The 16,548-nt window shown below is 44.2% G+C and overlaps 1 protein-coding gene across 1 annotated transcript in view; it reads left to right on the forward strand.

Annotated features, from left to right (window-relative positions):
- Positions 1-16,548, forward strand: part of Lrmda (leucine rich melanocyte differentiation associated) — a 1,010,011-nt gene that overhangs the window by 740,321 nt on the left and 253,142 nt on the right. The gene's annotated exons all lie outside the window — the stretch shown is intronic.

Raw genomic sequence — 16,548 nt, forward strand, 5'->3', positions numbered from 1 at the left:
AAGGAGGAAGGGAGGGAGGGAGGGAGGGAGGGAGGGAGGGAGGGAGGGAGGGAGTGGAAACTTGTGACCTAGCCATTCATGGGCTTTGCTGGGACAAATGGTGAAAACAAGTTTAACAGACAAGAAGAAATGTGTGGTCTGACCTGTAGGTTCAGATAGTTAGCCTGTTTTTTCCAGTTTCAAGTTCCTGGCCAACCTCATGCTTAGTATCCTTGGTCACCTTGGGTGTCTAGGTCTTTATAGGTTGCCTTCTGGTAGGTGTTAGTTTTGTTTTTCTCATATGCACAATCTGAATTTTTCCATAAATAAGAATTTTACACAGTGATGGTTTTAGCATATTTTTCATAGCAGAAGAAACCTTGGTTTAAAGTACATCTTCTGAAAGTTGTGTATGGGGACTGTGACTTTGAAACCAATTTGGCTGATGTGCATGTGGCAAACTGAGGGTTCTCAAGCTTCCCATGAGCACTTAGGTTCTAGTCATGTGGGTAGAGAGTGGCCTGGTGAAGGACACGGGCACTCTGCGCCCTGGCCACATCTGGCTTACTGGGTGGCACCGTGAGCAAAGAAAGGCAGGTTCAGGAACCTTCGCATTTGCCGCTCGCTGGCTTGGTGACTTGGAGGCCATTAGCCCAAGACACACTTGCGTTCCTATCCATACAGACGAAATTAGAGGATTACCATTACAGCTGGGACGGTTCAGTGCATTAATTTCATAAAATGCTTCATACAGAGTCTGGCATGACTATGCTTGATCAATGGTAGGCTTGTTGTAATAATTTATGCCTTTGCTTTCCTAGGACCACTACAATAACGTACCACAGTATATGTGTTTTAAAACAACGAGAAGGTATTCTTTCAGATTTCTGGAGGTTGGAAGTTTAAAAGGTGTTAGCAGGGCTGTGCTACTTCCCAGAGTCCAGATAAATCTTTCTTAGTTTCTTGAGGTTGCCTATCATGCTAATTCGGACACCATGACCATCTTCTCCATGGGCATCTCCTCACATGGCACTCACTCTCTGCTTTGTGACTTCCCGTCATCTTACAAGGACACTTGTCAGGGGCTGGGGAACAAGCTCAGTCAGTGAAGTACTTGCCATGTAATCTTGAGGACCCGAGTTCAATACCCAGAACACACAGGGAAAGTCTTAAACATAGTGGTGTGTTCTGGGAATCCCAGTGCTAAGAGACAGGTGAGCATTCAAGGATTGCGGGCTGGCCAGCAAGCCTCCCTATTTTGCCAGCTCCAGGCCAGTGAGAATAAGTAGAGTCTAGTCTCTTGCTTTTCAGTCCAGAGAGAATAAGTGGACTCTAGTCTTCCACCTCTCTACAGAGGGTTGGAAAGGAGGAAGACTATCTCTAAACAGCATTGGGCATGCGGCTTAGAAAGGGGTAGACTGGGCCGTGCCGTTCACAGCAACATCTCAGCCAAGCCCACACTGGCAGCATCCAGGGTCCTCCCATCCCTAGCATGAACAAACTAGTTATTTTTCAGTTCTTAATTGAGTTGATATGTACTTGTGATTGTAAGCAGATGATTAATTTATTGCTGAGTTCGAGGAGTCAGATACTGAGGAGATTATTATGAAGAGAAATTATAATCGAGTTCTCTGCACTCTGGGGTCTGGTAATAAAAGATTGACTGATATAATTCCATGGGACCTGGTAACAAATACTAGTACATTACATCCAGATTTTGGTTAAATGTATTGGCCTTTTCTCTTAAGCATATCAGAGGGAGGCTGTAGGTTAAGCTCACACCTGCCAGCTCCTGCAAAGGGAGGACTGAGTAGGAAGGACTATGTCCCTTTAATATTTAGACATGCTAGCAAAGTTAAGGACAGGATCTTAACTTTCAATCATGCTGTGGAATTCCTTCATAATTCAGAAACTCAGGGACTCTGTCTCTCTAAACTGTGTGGCTCTGCCCTTCTTAGAAAGTTTGTCTTGGCTCAAGCCTCTCTTGAGATAAGGAAAATTCTGGAAATAACAGTGCATGATAATGAGAAGAGGAGGTGAAGAGAAGATGGGAATGAGTTGCTATGGAGATGGTAGTAGAAGCACAACCCTGCCTGCTCCTCAGGTGCTGGCTAGCTCTGTCACCTGGACGCATGCTGGAGTCACCAGAGAGGAGGAAGCCTCAAGTCAGAAAATGCCTCCAAAAGGTTGAGTTGTAGACAAGGCTGTAGGCCATTTTCTTAACCAGTGATGGGTGTTGGAGGCCACAGCCCATTAAGTGTAGGGCCACCCTTGGGCTTCTGGTCCTGATTTCTAAGAAAGCGGGCTGAGCAGGCCATAAGGAGCAAGCTAGTAATCAGCACTCCATTGTGGCCTCTGCAACAGCTCCTGCCTCCAGGTATCTGTCCTGACTTTCTTGATGGTGACAGTGATGTAAAAGCGGAAGCCAAACAATCCCTTCCCCATTGCTAACTTGCTTTTGGTCCTGCTGTTCTATCTCAGATAATTAGTACACCTTGTTTCAGACTTCTGCCCTCCAGAACTCTGATTGGAGGCTTTTCAGTTTGCTTAAAGCTACTTGGTTTACAGCCATATAGATGGCTATATTGTCTGCATGTTTGTCTTACATGCCTGGTGCTTGTGGAGGCCAGAGGGGACTTCAGATATGTGTCACCTCGTGAGCACTGGAATCAAACCCTTATCCTCTGGAAGAGGAACCAGTGCTCTTAACCCCCGAGCCATCTCTCCAGTCTGGTTTATTACAGTCTGACACCACAGAGGGAAACACACCAGTTTCAGGTCTGGGGCTGGAGCTCCGGAGTAGAATGAATGCTTGAGGCTCTGAGCTCAATCCTTTCCTTTGTGCAAAGCAAGGTAAAATAAAAGCACACAAATACTGCCATTAACAAACACCAGATAGACAACACATTCCTTCTCTGCCTCTGGACAAGTCTCTTAATGTTTCTAAGCCTGCTTTCTCATCTGCAAAATTGTGGTTATTCCATGCATCTCTCAGCATCACGAGGATCATGTTTCTGAAGTCTTGGGAGTTTACAGAGCCCAGTGCTTGGTGACCGACATGGAGCACACATCAGATTCTTCCTTCCGTTGTCACCTCCCACCCCCTTCCCCACATGACTTTTCAGCTTGAAAAATCTCTTTCATCTTCTATGCCTCCTGAAATGTCTGCAAAAGCAACAGCCCTCCCCTGAAGAATGTTCTGTTCTTCGGGGGCTCATCTTACTGACTGTCAAATTACAGGAGACAGCATGGTACAGCTGCTGTTTTTAAGGCAGTTGGGAGAGAGCCATGTAGATGGTATTTATTTATTTTTTTCAATATGGTTTGTAGAACATGGTCCCAAGGCAGAGCAGCTCAGATCCACATTGGAGCCATAGCATGGCTGGCCAGCTGGGGCATGTTCCCAGCATACAAGAAGGTCTCGGGGAACAGTCTCAGCTGCAGTGAAGAGCCAGCACATGGCACACCAGTGGATCCACTCGGGCTGTAGGGAAAGAAGATGAAGTCAAAGGCCATTTGCTGGATGTCTTGGACTCGTTGAACAATTTCCATGCAGCTGCACAGGTGGGGATGCCAGTGTTAGAATTTTGGATGCGCCCTGCTCAAATGCTTTCAGGAGTATCAGAAAGAAGATACAATCAAAAGAAAGCTGGGCCAGGAACAAATTCGTTTCTGCCACAGCATTGTTCTGTGACCCCGTCCCAGCCATTCACGTTCTCTGAGGGGACGTCTTCATATGGAGTGATTGGAGCAGATCATTTCATTATTAATAGTACACAGTTATCGGGAAATCAGGATGATCTCCGTGAGTTTGATGGTAGCCCTGTGTAGCTCACATCTGTCTGCCATGCTTCCTGAGGGTAGGAGGGCTGTGGCAGGAGAAGGGGTGTGGCACCCCTTTCTATATTCATCTAGGACATTCACTGATCACCAAGGGGAGAGCCAGAGACTTCTTAAAGATCCTGAGGCTTCATGGCACAGTTCTCCTGAATGGTCTGTGTCGTTGATACTCTTACCATCTTAGGTGGCACTGGGAAGACACAGCCTGGATATAAGTAAGTAGAGAAGCCCCTGGGCACATGAGGAACTTGTTATGTTGTATTATCATTCTGTTACTATCATGAAATGGCAGCCAGAGGCAATTCACTTTTAAAGAAACAAGGGTTGTTTTGCCTAATAGTTTTAGAAATTCCAATCCATAGTGGATTGACCCCACTACTTTGGGCCTATGGTGAGGATAGAAGGTACTGGAAACAAATGACTGGCTTCTTTTTTTGTTTTGTTTTGTTTCTTAAGACAGAGTTTCTCTGGGTAACAGTCCTGGCTATCATGGGATTCCCTTTGTAGACCAAGCTGACCTTAAAAATACAGAGATTTGCCTGCCTCTGTCTTCTGAGTGCTGGGATTAAGGATGTGCACCATCACCGCCCTGCAACAAGTGACCCTTAAGAGCTAATTAAAAAGTGTTTCACAGTCCGCTTGAGGACATAGAACAGTGGCCCAAGGGCTCCCTCCTCACTTCCTTCACCTCCTAAAGATCCTACCTTTCTTTAATAGTGCCACCCCGGGGACCAGGTCTTTTCTATGTGAGCCATAGGGAACTTTCAACTTTGTCTTTAGGATATTGGGTTCCCCCCTCCCCATTTGATTTTTCTGTTTGCACACTTCAATGGTTTTACCAACTCTCCTGGCACCAATGGGATTGCTTTTATGAAGGAATCAAGTGAGTGCTTTTTAAGCACCCTGAGGACCTCATCCCCATCACCAAGGACCTTTTCAAAGTCCCTTTCCCCCATGAGGGGACTTTGCATAGCTCTTTTTATTCCCATTCCATATGCCGTAAGGCCTGAAGATGCATGGCAGATTGGCTGGAGTCACTTACCATAAAGGAGAAGGGCCAGGAATGGAGCACATCTCCACCTCAAGGCCAGAGCTTTCTTCTCCTTTAGTTTTATAGATATCTATAGGTAAGCATTATATAAAAGACATCAGACTATATGGGAGGCAGCAGAGCCATGAGAGAACAGAGCGAGTGGAGTAAGTATGTAACATCCTTGCCCTGGAACTTACCTTCTAGTCAGGCGGATGAAGGCAACATAAGAACAATACATAAACCAGCAATCTCATTAACAGCCTAGTTAGAGATGTGAGAAGAGCTGTTGATGGCCACTGTACAGTTACAGTGTAGCTTTACTACTAATGTCTTCATTCACCAAATAAGGCAACTCTAGAGCCAGTTCAGGCTCACTGAGAAGATACATAGTTCCCTAGTAGTCCTTGTGGCCACCAAGAGAAAACAGAACTTGAAAGTCCAGTTTAGAAGGAGCCTTGTGTCACATCAAAGAGTACATGTCTCATGAGGCCATTTCCTGCCAGTATGAGACAAGACCTCACAGTAGTACCAAGGCCTTTCTGGCCTTCCTAATCTCTTCTCTCCCAGTTAACAGCCGGGCCTTTTTCAAGCGTGCATTTCAACCTCCTGAGAATTCCCTTTGAAATGGCAGGGCCGCTGGGAGATATTTTTGGAGCACATCTACTGAGGAGGAAGCAGAGCTTAAAACCAGCTTAAAAACTCTGACACATAGCTGGTTGTGGGGCAGTGATGGGATCTGAGGCTGCTGGGTCCTACAGCCTCTCCCAAAGCCTGGGTGCGAACAAGCGCCATCCACTTCCAGCCTTGGAGCCTCCCCACTGCCCAAGAAGAACCTTGTCATCTTTCCTGCTGCTGGAAAGAGTAGACGGAACTGGAGCAAGATGGCATGAAGGGAGGGGCTGGTGTCATGTGCTGCCCTTTTCTGGTCACACAGGTGCCCCTGATCCTTGTGGTCACAGAAACTAAATGACTTTGGAGAAATGAGTGTTCAGTTGGGGTATGAGGGGGAAGAGAGTGGCGTAGGACATAGACAGCAGAGCTGGAGAGGCTTAGGAGGCAGCTAGTGACTCATTGCATTTGCAGCTGGTGCCAGTATAGTTTAGACAAGATAATACACGTCAAAATCACTGACAAGGGCATGCGTTCTCCAGGTTACCTGTTCAGCATGGGAATAGTTTAACTCCTCAAGTTTACAGATAAGAAAACTGAATTGGAGAGAATAGACCCAAGTGATTTATGTAAATGACAGCTTTCCGGGTGAGAATTCCAAAACATATTTTCTGATTTCTAATTTGATATCTCCCCACTAAGATGTTCTAAAAGCCAGATTATGCTATCTGTAAGAGAGGAAAATGGAATCTTAGGGCTTCCCTGATTTGAATTTGGGATTAAAGCAATTCCACTAATGTCGGATAAACTGGTTGGTCCATAGTCATGAAATCCTCTGGGATGGGCTTGGCTGATGGCAGTTAAGAAGGGCTTTTCAGATCCCAGAGCCATTATAACAACAACAACAACAACCTCCCCTCCCCCCCAAAAAGAACCTTGCTATTTTGGAAAGTAATTCTGTTTCCTCTGAATTGTTTAGGAATGAATAAAAACTGGATTTGCTAGGTAGGAAACATGCCCTAAGAAGTCCATTTGCTAACATAGCTGGCTCCTTAACATGTATACATTATTTCTGAGTTCATGTATGGTCTCTTTTAAATGTGACCATAACATTCTTCCTACTATGAGAGAATTTCTATAGCCATCTTATGAACTAGAAACTTTGGACTTGACCTTGTGTCAGGGTGTCCTCATTAGAGTGTTAGCAGATGACTAGCAGAGATGGAGACAGCAACGACATGTTAGACCCTGTCTTCCCTCTTAGCAATATGGGGTTGCTGTGTAGAGAGATTAGGATTGCAGCCCAGACCAAGTATCCTGTGGGTGATGTGTTACCTACCAACAGATACATGGATTATCTCTGATGAGTCGTGAGGACTGTCTACCTGAGTGGAGGCCACCACTTTCTAACCAAAAGTCCCAGGAAACAATATGCCACATTTTGTTCTATGCCGTGAAGTCTTGTGTTCTTTGATTACACAACTATAGATAACCACTATACCTTGTCATTTTTTTCCAAACCATTTTCTTCTTAGATGTTAACCTCACAACCTCACACAAATATTCAATAACAATCCAAATCTAGGCTCGTAAAGTTCACCTTGGACTGGAGGATGGGAGAGTAGTGATTTTCTGAAGATATTTTGGGAACAGTTTTATTTATTAAACTATTTTTTTCCTGAAACTTGTTTTACTTTCTTTCCATTTTTACCCAGAAAATCCAAACTGTGTTCAGTTTCCCTTTAAATTGGACTTGGTTGTACATGTTACTTTTCTTGTGACAGGCCACCTGATAGAAGCGATTTACGTGAAGCACGCATTTGGCTCACAGTTGAAGAGGAGGCTATCCATCATGGTAGAAAAGCCATAGCGGAGTCCCTGGTAGCAAGTGCATGCAAGTGTGACTCTGCATCTTGGCAGACCCAGGAACAGAACATTCAGGAAGGAGCAAGCTGCCCTGTAACTCTCCAGGCCTGGTTTGTCCCGAAACCAATGTCTCAATGGTCCCACAATTTTCTATAACAGTACCATCAGCTGGGAAACACATGTATCTGTGGACATTTCTCATTCAGAGTAAATGACAGTCACGTTGGCCATTTGTCCTCTTGCTTTGGGGCGTATTCTCAGGTGCTTTCCTGCTTGATTCTGTGTGTATCTCAGAAGCTGCTCTCAGAAGCAGTTTGTTGAGATCCTCTGCCAGCTAGACACCAGTTACAGCTAGCTCACCAGTTCACCTAGTGGGGGCACTAGTGAGTAGCTGGTTGTGAGAAAATAGAAAGAAGCAGGGATTTCTTCCCATGTTTTCCTCATCCAATGACAGTGGCTATGCCTCTTCTGTGGTCATGGCTCTCCTTGGAAGCCCCTCCCAGCTCCTATTGTGAAGGCCCTTGGTGGAAAACCATGGCTCCCAGTCTCCAGGAATGCCATCTCCTTTCTTATCTCATTGAGTCTAGGGGTAGGAGAGGCTTTGAAGTTTGGAACTTTTCAGATCTCATTTTATCCTTACAGTGAACCAACGTTTGTCTTTACTCAGAAGTCCAAGTGTGAGCGTGCTGTTACATGCAGAGTTATCTGGTCTCCTAAGATCATGGAAAAGAACATGTGAAGACAGGTTCTTAGGGATCCAGTTATCTTTGTTGGATACCAGAGCCAGAGATATTCACTGGAATGAACTTGCCCAAGAGTTTAGGGCAGTGGTTCTCAGCTAGGGGAAACTTTTGACACACTCAATGCCTACTTAATGATCTCTGAAGAATTCTCTGTGTTATAAATGTGTGTGTGTGTGTGTGTGTGTGTGTGTGTGTGTGTGTGTGCCTAAGTACATGTGTGCAGGGAGGAGGTGTGTATTTGGTATCTTCCTTGATATTTTTTGAGACAGGGCCTCTCACTGAAAATGACACTCACTGATTCAACTGATGGTGAGCCAATGAGTTCCAGGGACCTCCTATGTTACATCCATGTGTTAAAATTGCAGAGGTGCCACCATGCCCAGCTCTCGTGTGCAAGTTGCAGACCTTAACTTGAGTCCTCATGCTTGAGTGCCAGGCACCTTACCTACTGACCCATCTCCCCAGGTCCTGGAGACAATTTTTAATGTATTCTCCTAGAGCAGATGTGTGCTTACTGTCATATGCAGGGTCTTAGCTAGGGATCTGTACTCTCTGAAAACTTTTGGGAGAGTCCTTAGAACAAAGAAGTTATTTAGTGCAAAGTATTAATAATGGAGGCCAAGCTAGCTTGATATGGATATTCCTACTGCCTGCCAGCTTGAGTTCTGCAGTGTACCCAGGAGGCACTTTGCTCCATCCCAGACCTCTTTTTCAAGACCAAGTTTCCTACTCAGGGTCCTCGGGATATCTCTTCATGCTCTAAAAGATGTCTCTTCAGGTTTTAGCAGAGATTGAGTTCTGATTTTATACTTTTGTAATGCAATTTCTTATGTTCAGATTGCCAGGAAGTGGATTGAGCTCTAGAGGCAGGGCCTGGGTCAAGAGGGGCAAGTCAGACTGACTTCAAGAGAGATGAATCTTCAGCAGTTATCGGCTCAGCTTAGCCCTTGTCCATGCACCATCCAGATGGCCCTTGTACTTCCAATGCTTTGAGAACTCTGTTTCTAACGTTATCCCAGCCAAGGGACAGCTCTACTCCAGCTGATGGTTCTGTACAGCATCGTATTATCCTTGGCTTGAGAACAGAGCGAGCATGTGTGGATGGGCCTGCAATGTTTAATAGGACATTGGCTATAACTTTTCATGTCCTACCACCCACTCGCAGCAGCTCTGTCACATGAAACACTAAATTCCTTTCTTATCACCAATATTTGATGAGAAAATGCTGTTTGGCATCTTCCCCCAAAGACGAGACATCTAACCATGTTCCTTGCAGCCTAGCACTCTGCCCACAAGATCTGACTTGTTTTTCTCACCCCAAATTTATAGACAGTTAGAAGGAAGCACATCCTGTTTGCTATCTGGAGGGGCAGTGCAGTGAGGGAGAGAGTGACTTAGGGAGTTTGTTTTTCTCAAGACTTCCTCAAGCTGCTTTATGACTTCATACAAACCTTTCGTCTATTACTCCTTAATTTTATGAGCAAATTGTTCTTTCTTTTCTGACTTTCCCCCACTGAGTTTTCTTGGCTGACCCATGGAAACAATTTTCAGAACTCCCAGGCTTAGCTGGATCCTCCCTAACATGAGTATAGCTGTAAAAATATTGACCCCAGAGAATAAGGTATGACAGTGTGGCCTCAGGCAAAGTCCTTATTCATTTGGTTAATGGTATGACTTGAAGTGAGAGGCTGACAGTGAGTGTCTGTGGTACAACACTAATTCAGGGCACCCAATGGTGCCCGTGTTCCCCAGACCTGACCTGGTAGGATGGTCGAACTGAACAAAGGCTTCATCACACCACCCAAGAGAAAGCTGTTCATTACATTCATGGGAGATGGAGAATTAGAGGAAAATATCCAGTTTCAGAAAAGTGCTAAAGGCAATGCAAAATTATAGATGGTTGCCTGGGCTGGACCATTTAATAATGTATACTAGGGCACAGTCCAGCCTTTTAGATGCTATCAGCTAAATAGTGTGAGAGAGTGAGGCCTGGTTCATTTAATCTCCTCTTCCATTTAGGCCAAACCATACATTTCCCTTTCCATCCGGTTGTGTCTGAGTTAACAAGGGCTCTCACTGCTGGGTCATCCTTCTTCAGCTTCCCATACGAGGATACACTGATTCCTAAATGTCCCAACAGTTCAGGAAGAAAAAAAAAAGGAAGAAAAAAACAAAACAAAAAAACAAAAAACAAAAATCAACCATCACCTGGACACTTTTTAATCACACTGTTGTTAATTGAGGGTTTGCTCATTGAAGCTGGTGCCAAGGACCCTGTGGATGGAATGGCTTTCTGAGTCATGTCACTGCAGGGTCACAGTAAATGCTGGCAGATTGCAGATATTAGAGTATCTATGCACTTTATACTTTTATTTCTAAAAAATGGCTTTTATGACACAATATAGGTACATTTCAAGAGTGACCTTGAAAAAAATACTAACATAACTTTGGAGAGCCTTGCCCTGAGTAGAAAGGGCCAGGGTGGGGGACAGCCCATTCTTCACTCGGAGTCAGCTTCAAAGTTTTTATTTGGAGGATTTAAATTTAAGTTTGAAGAAGTAGGGCTTAGACCCTATCATTCTCTGTTGGTCATTCTTTCTGATGAATAAGTATCAAAACTGCTTTGAATTTGTTTTTTTCCCCTCCGATAAGGATTTATTTTTCCATGCAGTCTTTTCTTTGCACCTGAAGGAGCACTGCTGTGAAAATCGAGGCCTGCTTCCTGTTCCGAGCTGGAGCCTCCCTTGGAAGGCTGTCAAGTGAGAGCAGCAGCTCCTAGGATTTATGCCTGGGACCTGTCAGAGCAAAATGATCATAGCAAGCCCTCTCTGCCATCAATCACCGCGGGGCTGGGGATGGCAAGGACAGGCATTTTCCACATTTCTTTCCTGTGCATATTTAGTCTTGTGCCTGGAGGAGGACTAGCTCCTTTGAACCATTCTTGGAGATTTCTTTTCCATCAGATGGCAGCTCAGAGAAGTACTTAATCTTCCCCCAACGCGCTTCTCTCATTGGCTTGCTGAGAAAAACAGCCAGGGGGCGAAAGAGGGAAGAAGGCAGAGATAATCCAATATAAGTCCAGAGACACAGAGTTTGGGGCATGGTGGCTCCAGCATCTTGACTTCAGCACTATGCTGTCTGCCTAAGGTTTCCTTCCATCATTGTCTCAGTGGCACGTCACTCAGGAACAGGAGCATGGCGCTCACACTGCTGGTCTTATCGCCGGGAGAGTTCTTCTCTCCCAAACAGCTGTTTCCCACATTTGTCAAGGCAGGGTTTGAAGGGAAGTGGGGCAGGCATTCCTTCCTGCCCATCACAGAGGTCTGCTTTGTCGCGATAACATTCAAGGGGCGCATTTATTCCTCTTGCTACCGAAGGTGAAAGGCTAGGGTCACAGCGAGAAAAGACAAGAAGAAACCTGTTGGAAAAGTTTATAAATCTTGCCATGAGTGCTCTAAACAAGAGCTGAGCCTGTGGCTGGATGTGTAAAGTGCTGCCACATTGGTAGGGACCTGCTTCCCCAGGCCTAGAGAGCCCTTAGTGTAAACAGAGAGCTGTTGCTTGAATCAGGTCTGTTTTGGCTTAAAGTCTGAGGAACACATTGCCTTCAAAGTGAATTCTTAGGTGTCACTTCCCATAAGTTATGGCAGAAGATTACAAAGCTACTGATATAACATATTAGTTTGATAGACAGAATTATACCCCCAACGCTTCCTGCTCTCCCCAATGACGCACAGTAACGAGTGTGTCTTGGCAGCTGCCTTGATTTACCACCAGTCTGGGAGGCCAACCGGGAGAAGGAGCATTCACATGGATGCAGGGCCTGAGACTGGCCCCAAGCCTAGTTTATAAAGCTGCCCTGTAATTCACCACAAATGTGTCACCATTAAAAGAGGAAAAAAGGATTGCAGATAATAAATACTCTCTAATTTATTAGCTAACAACAAAGGGATCAGAGCCAGTTGTGATGTGATTGTTTGACATAATATTGTCAAGGAAAAAAAAGCTAAGTTGACCAGAGAGGTAAATTACACATTCAAGCAGATACATCAACTCTTGGCTTGTCACTAGTCCAACTAAGCAAAACACCAAACGGAGGGGAGAGCTGGCAGAGCTCAGTGCTATTTATCTCTGGACGAGACGTATTCAAGAGCGAGGGAAATAAGACATACTTCTTTTGGACTTGGTCAGAGGCCAGGTTTTAACTGTTATAAATTAGATGTTTTGTGAATCGGATTTGGCAGTTCTCGTTTCTTTTGTCCTGGTGAGGAGATGAGAGATCCCACAGTTTGTCTGATACCGCGGTTTGACCAGCTGGGATATGGGCCTTACGGTTGGGTGCTGGAAGGATTTGCAAGTTGTGCTAACTGAAGCATGAAGCAGCAGAAACCTTCTTGAATGGGGTTCTTTGTAAACTTGGTGGCACGGGAAAGATTTAAGTTGCCGCTCTCCTTGTCGTGGCTTCTTCCATAATCACCTGGGATGCCAGGCCCAGATGCACAACCAAGATGGAGTTCTGAAACCTTAGTGTTGGAAGAAGTGGCTGTCTCATTCCGCCCAGGACCTGCAGCCATCAGCTAGCTGGAGGCCCTCCACAGTCTCTGAGCAGCTGCTCCTAATGGAGCCCAGAGTCAGCGGGACCTGCTGGGATGTGGTTTGACATAAACAGCTACCCAGGATGATTCTCCCAGTGCTGACTTTGGGAAGAGAATACCTGAGTGGATATTTTTCCTTTGTGTTGTGTTCCATTCGCCCTTAAATTCGCCTGATAGTTGAACATAGGTTTCTTGAATTTACCTCCTAATCTTGAGGCAAGAATGGCAGATGGCATCTCATAGGAAGGCTCCAGAGGGTGTTCCATTCTGAGTGATAGGGATTAGTGAACCCAAGTTCAGTTTTGGTATAATTAATAAATGTACTGTCAATTGATTAGTATGAATGGATGGAGATCCTTCCCTCCTTCCTCCTTGCCTCCCTCCCTCTCCCTCTGGAATCTGGTGGATCGTTGAAACTGCAGTTATTATACAAGGGCATATGGTGAAAATCTTAGAGAGGGGGAGGGAGAAAGTCTAGTAAAGCGCGTTCTAGATGGAAAAGCTCTGCCTCGTAAGAGTTTGCTGTATTTTAAAAATTATTTATTTAAAAGAGTGAAAAGATGAACATAAAACTGAGTGGGTAGGAAGGTGGGGAGGATCAGGGAGAAACAGGGGGAAGGAAAACATGATCAAAATATACTGTATGAAAATATTTTCGTTAAAATTTATTTTATGTAGTTTTAAGTTTTTTTTTTGGTTTGGTTTGGCTCATCAATTTGATATGCTGAGATGGAAGCCAGCGCTGTGTGCAGGCCTTTTCCCACTGCTTGGAAAGTGCTGAGTGGCTTCTGTGGAAGAGCCCAGCAAAGTGTTCCCTAGATAGTGCTATTAGCTTGTGGGCTTCGAATCTTGCCCCCTCCTTAGCCTTGCTTGGTGTCAAGTTTGGTCGACACTGACCTGGAATTTCTCTGGAGCTGGCTTCTTCCTTGATTTTCCTGATCTATTTGAGTTCAAATACTATTCCCATTTTGACTCAAGGAACTTGTAGATTTACAGTCTTAACCTGCACCTTCTCCTTGTGATCACATAGCTTCAAGTCCACGCTATCAACCTTTGCATCTTGTGCGCTTCATCATGCTGACGTTTATTGTACCCTACAATCTGTATTCTAATGTCATGATTTTTGTATGTTCACAACACACTTTCTCGTTTTACTTTCATGGTTTTCGGGGACTTCCTTCCTCAGTCCACTCTTCCTTCCCAACAAGGTGTTTTGTACCAATGCCACATTCTGGGTTTGGGTACTGACAAACCTGAGTTTGTTTCAAGTTCTCTTTATTTCAGGAAGTTATGACTTGTTTTATGAGAACAGTGTTATGTTTTCACGTCAATTCCCCCTTGTACAAATCTCTGAGAGTGCCTCCTTGCTTTGGGATAGAGCCACGCAGCCTTAAACTATTCTTCACTTCAATAACAATGTCGAGAGAGGGCTCTTGCTTGTATATCGTGTTTCATCTATTGGCAATGGCACCTAAACTTCAGAAGCATTGATTCGGAGAATGACTTCATACTTAGTAGGCTGCTGATACCCGTTGAGGCACTGAGTACCTGACATACAGGGACATTCAGTAGCGCATGGCTACTTTGCACTCTTACTACTGACTCACTCTGTGACTATTGTCAGCATAGAGAGAGAGAAAAAAAAGCAAGGCTCATTTCACATCACACCAAGCTAAGAAAGTGTATCTTTCTTCAACCAAGAAGATAGAGTATCCACCAGGCCACATGGCCCAGTGAAGAGGAATGAATTGTGCACTCAGTAGCTTTAAGGCAGTGTCAAGCAAAATAGATTTAAATCATTCTGAAAGATATAAATCCTAAGAATGGATATATTGTGCAGAATGAAATGAGGCTCACAAAGGAATTGATTGGGAAGTATACCAAATGGAATAGGAGAGAGCAGAAAGGCACATGTTGGCGAGAATAAAGCATGCTTCCGTTTGAAGGGTATTGAATTTACTAAGATACAACTGACCGGCTATAAAGCAAATGAATAAAATATGTAGCCATTTCAGATGGACAGTCAATGGGAATGACTTAATATAGATCTATAGTCGCACGTGATCAGCTACAACCTACATTGTGGTGACTTCTCCTGTAATTTTTTTAGATCTCCCAAGAAAATCTGAGGCTTTAACCTTCCCTGATGTACTGAACTATTCTTTAAGGGGAGGGGGCTATGATGATTGGAAAATTAATTGGAAATATGATATTTTGTGTTGGAATCCCTCGGTCCAGAGACCCAAAGTGATTTTTTTTTTAATTATCTGTAATTTCAGGAAGATTTTAGATTAAGTTAAACCAAGTATTGCGGTGAGGGCTGATTCTCCAGAGAAAGTTATTTGTATCTTGCTGTGATGTTAAGGGGCTATGTATCAACAGACATTCTAATTTTTTTTCTAGAAAATTTAGAAGCTTGAAGTTGATGTGGAAATCATCTTTCTGGGAATTTTCTTCTGTGCACAAAACAAATATTCATTCAATATCTCTACTATATTTTAGTAGTGATCTTCTGGAGAATTCTGATTTTTTTTTTAAAGAAAGTCTCACCATGGGAGCTCATTTCCAGTGTTATAGTGTTTCTGTGTCAAGGGGGCGTAGATCAGACTCAGACTCAAGTGAATCCCCTGTAGAAAGAACAATGCAAGGAACTAAAACCCAGTGTGGAATGTTTGTTCAGCACTCACTGATAATTCAGACAGTGAAGGGGAGTACTCTGTGGGACAACATTTTTATCATTCAAAGTTTTAACGAATTGCTATTTTTCTTTTATATCTCAGTAAGGTTAATAATGTTTTAATTGCTCCTAGAATTTATTGTGTATTAGCATCTTTAAAACCCTCTGTGTCAATGTGCATTATGTCCTACATGGAAGTTAATCTGGAGAACTCCAGCTGCATAGGAAGGCCCAGTGCTGAAGGAGCTGCGGGCCTGCTTTTCATCCTGCCTGGCTCCCGCATGGCTAGCTTTACACCAGAAATAACAACACACAAACTGTATTCTTTTAAACACTGCTTGGCCCATTAACTCTAGACCTTACAGGCTAATTCTCATATCCCAATCAACCCATCTCTAATAATCTATAGCATCAGTCTTACCGGAAAAGATTCAGCATGTCTGACCTGGCAGCTTGCTTCATGGCGTCTGCCCGGTAGAGGGGAGCATGGCCTCTGAGCTCACTTCCTCTTCCTCCCAGCATTCTGTTCTGTTTATTCCACCCACCTATGTTTTAACCTATGAGGGCCAAGCAGTTTCTTTATTATAATTAACCAATGACCTTCCTCCATCACCCCAGCACATGTTAATTCTTCTCTGCTTGTGTGCTAGAAAGTTCCTAGTGGTTTAGAATGGCTTGCAGACACTCCTCAGCTTAATAAAGATGGCATTGTGATAAACTCACTGTAACTGAAGTTACTGTGAGTCGAGATGCATCAAGTACCTACAGTAGTGACCCTCGCAGTGTGTAGCCAGCACATCTCAAACTGATGAGAGTTGAGCAAAACCCTCTCCTCTAATACGACCCACTGAAAAGACTAGAGTTCACCATGCCATGTCTGCTGTATACATACTATCCACAAAGAACTTAAGGGAGTCCAAAGTCAAGCTATACACATCAGCTATACATGTCAGTGCATTTAACAAGTAGATTTAAATTAGACAAACAGAGTGAAATAATTAAACATAAAGAAATGGGCCTTTTCCCAGTAAGATTTTAGTAGGTCTGTGTACACTCTCAGTCTCATGGGATCCAAATGGACTTCTAGGGTGGCTTCATTTCATTCCCAGGAATGAGTCATTTATCAGTCTGTGCTGGTTGTGTAGTGCCACATTGGTGGTGCAGTTACAGGGTCCACCCAGGAGCTAAAGTCACATAGCTCTCTCA

Source organism: Microtus pennsylvanicus, chromosome 15 (genome assembly GCF_037038515.1).
Source record: "Microtus pennsylvanicus isolate mMicPen1 chromosome 15, mMicPen1.hap1, whole genome shotgun sequence".
Lineage (NCBI taxonomy): Eukaryota > Metazoa > Chordata > Mammalia > Rodentia > Cricetidae > Microtus > Microtus pennsylvanicus.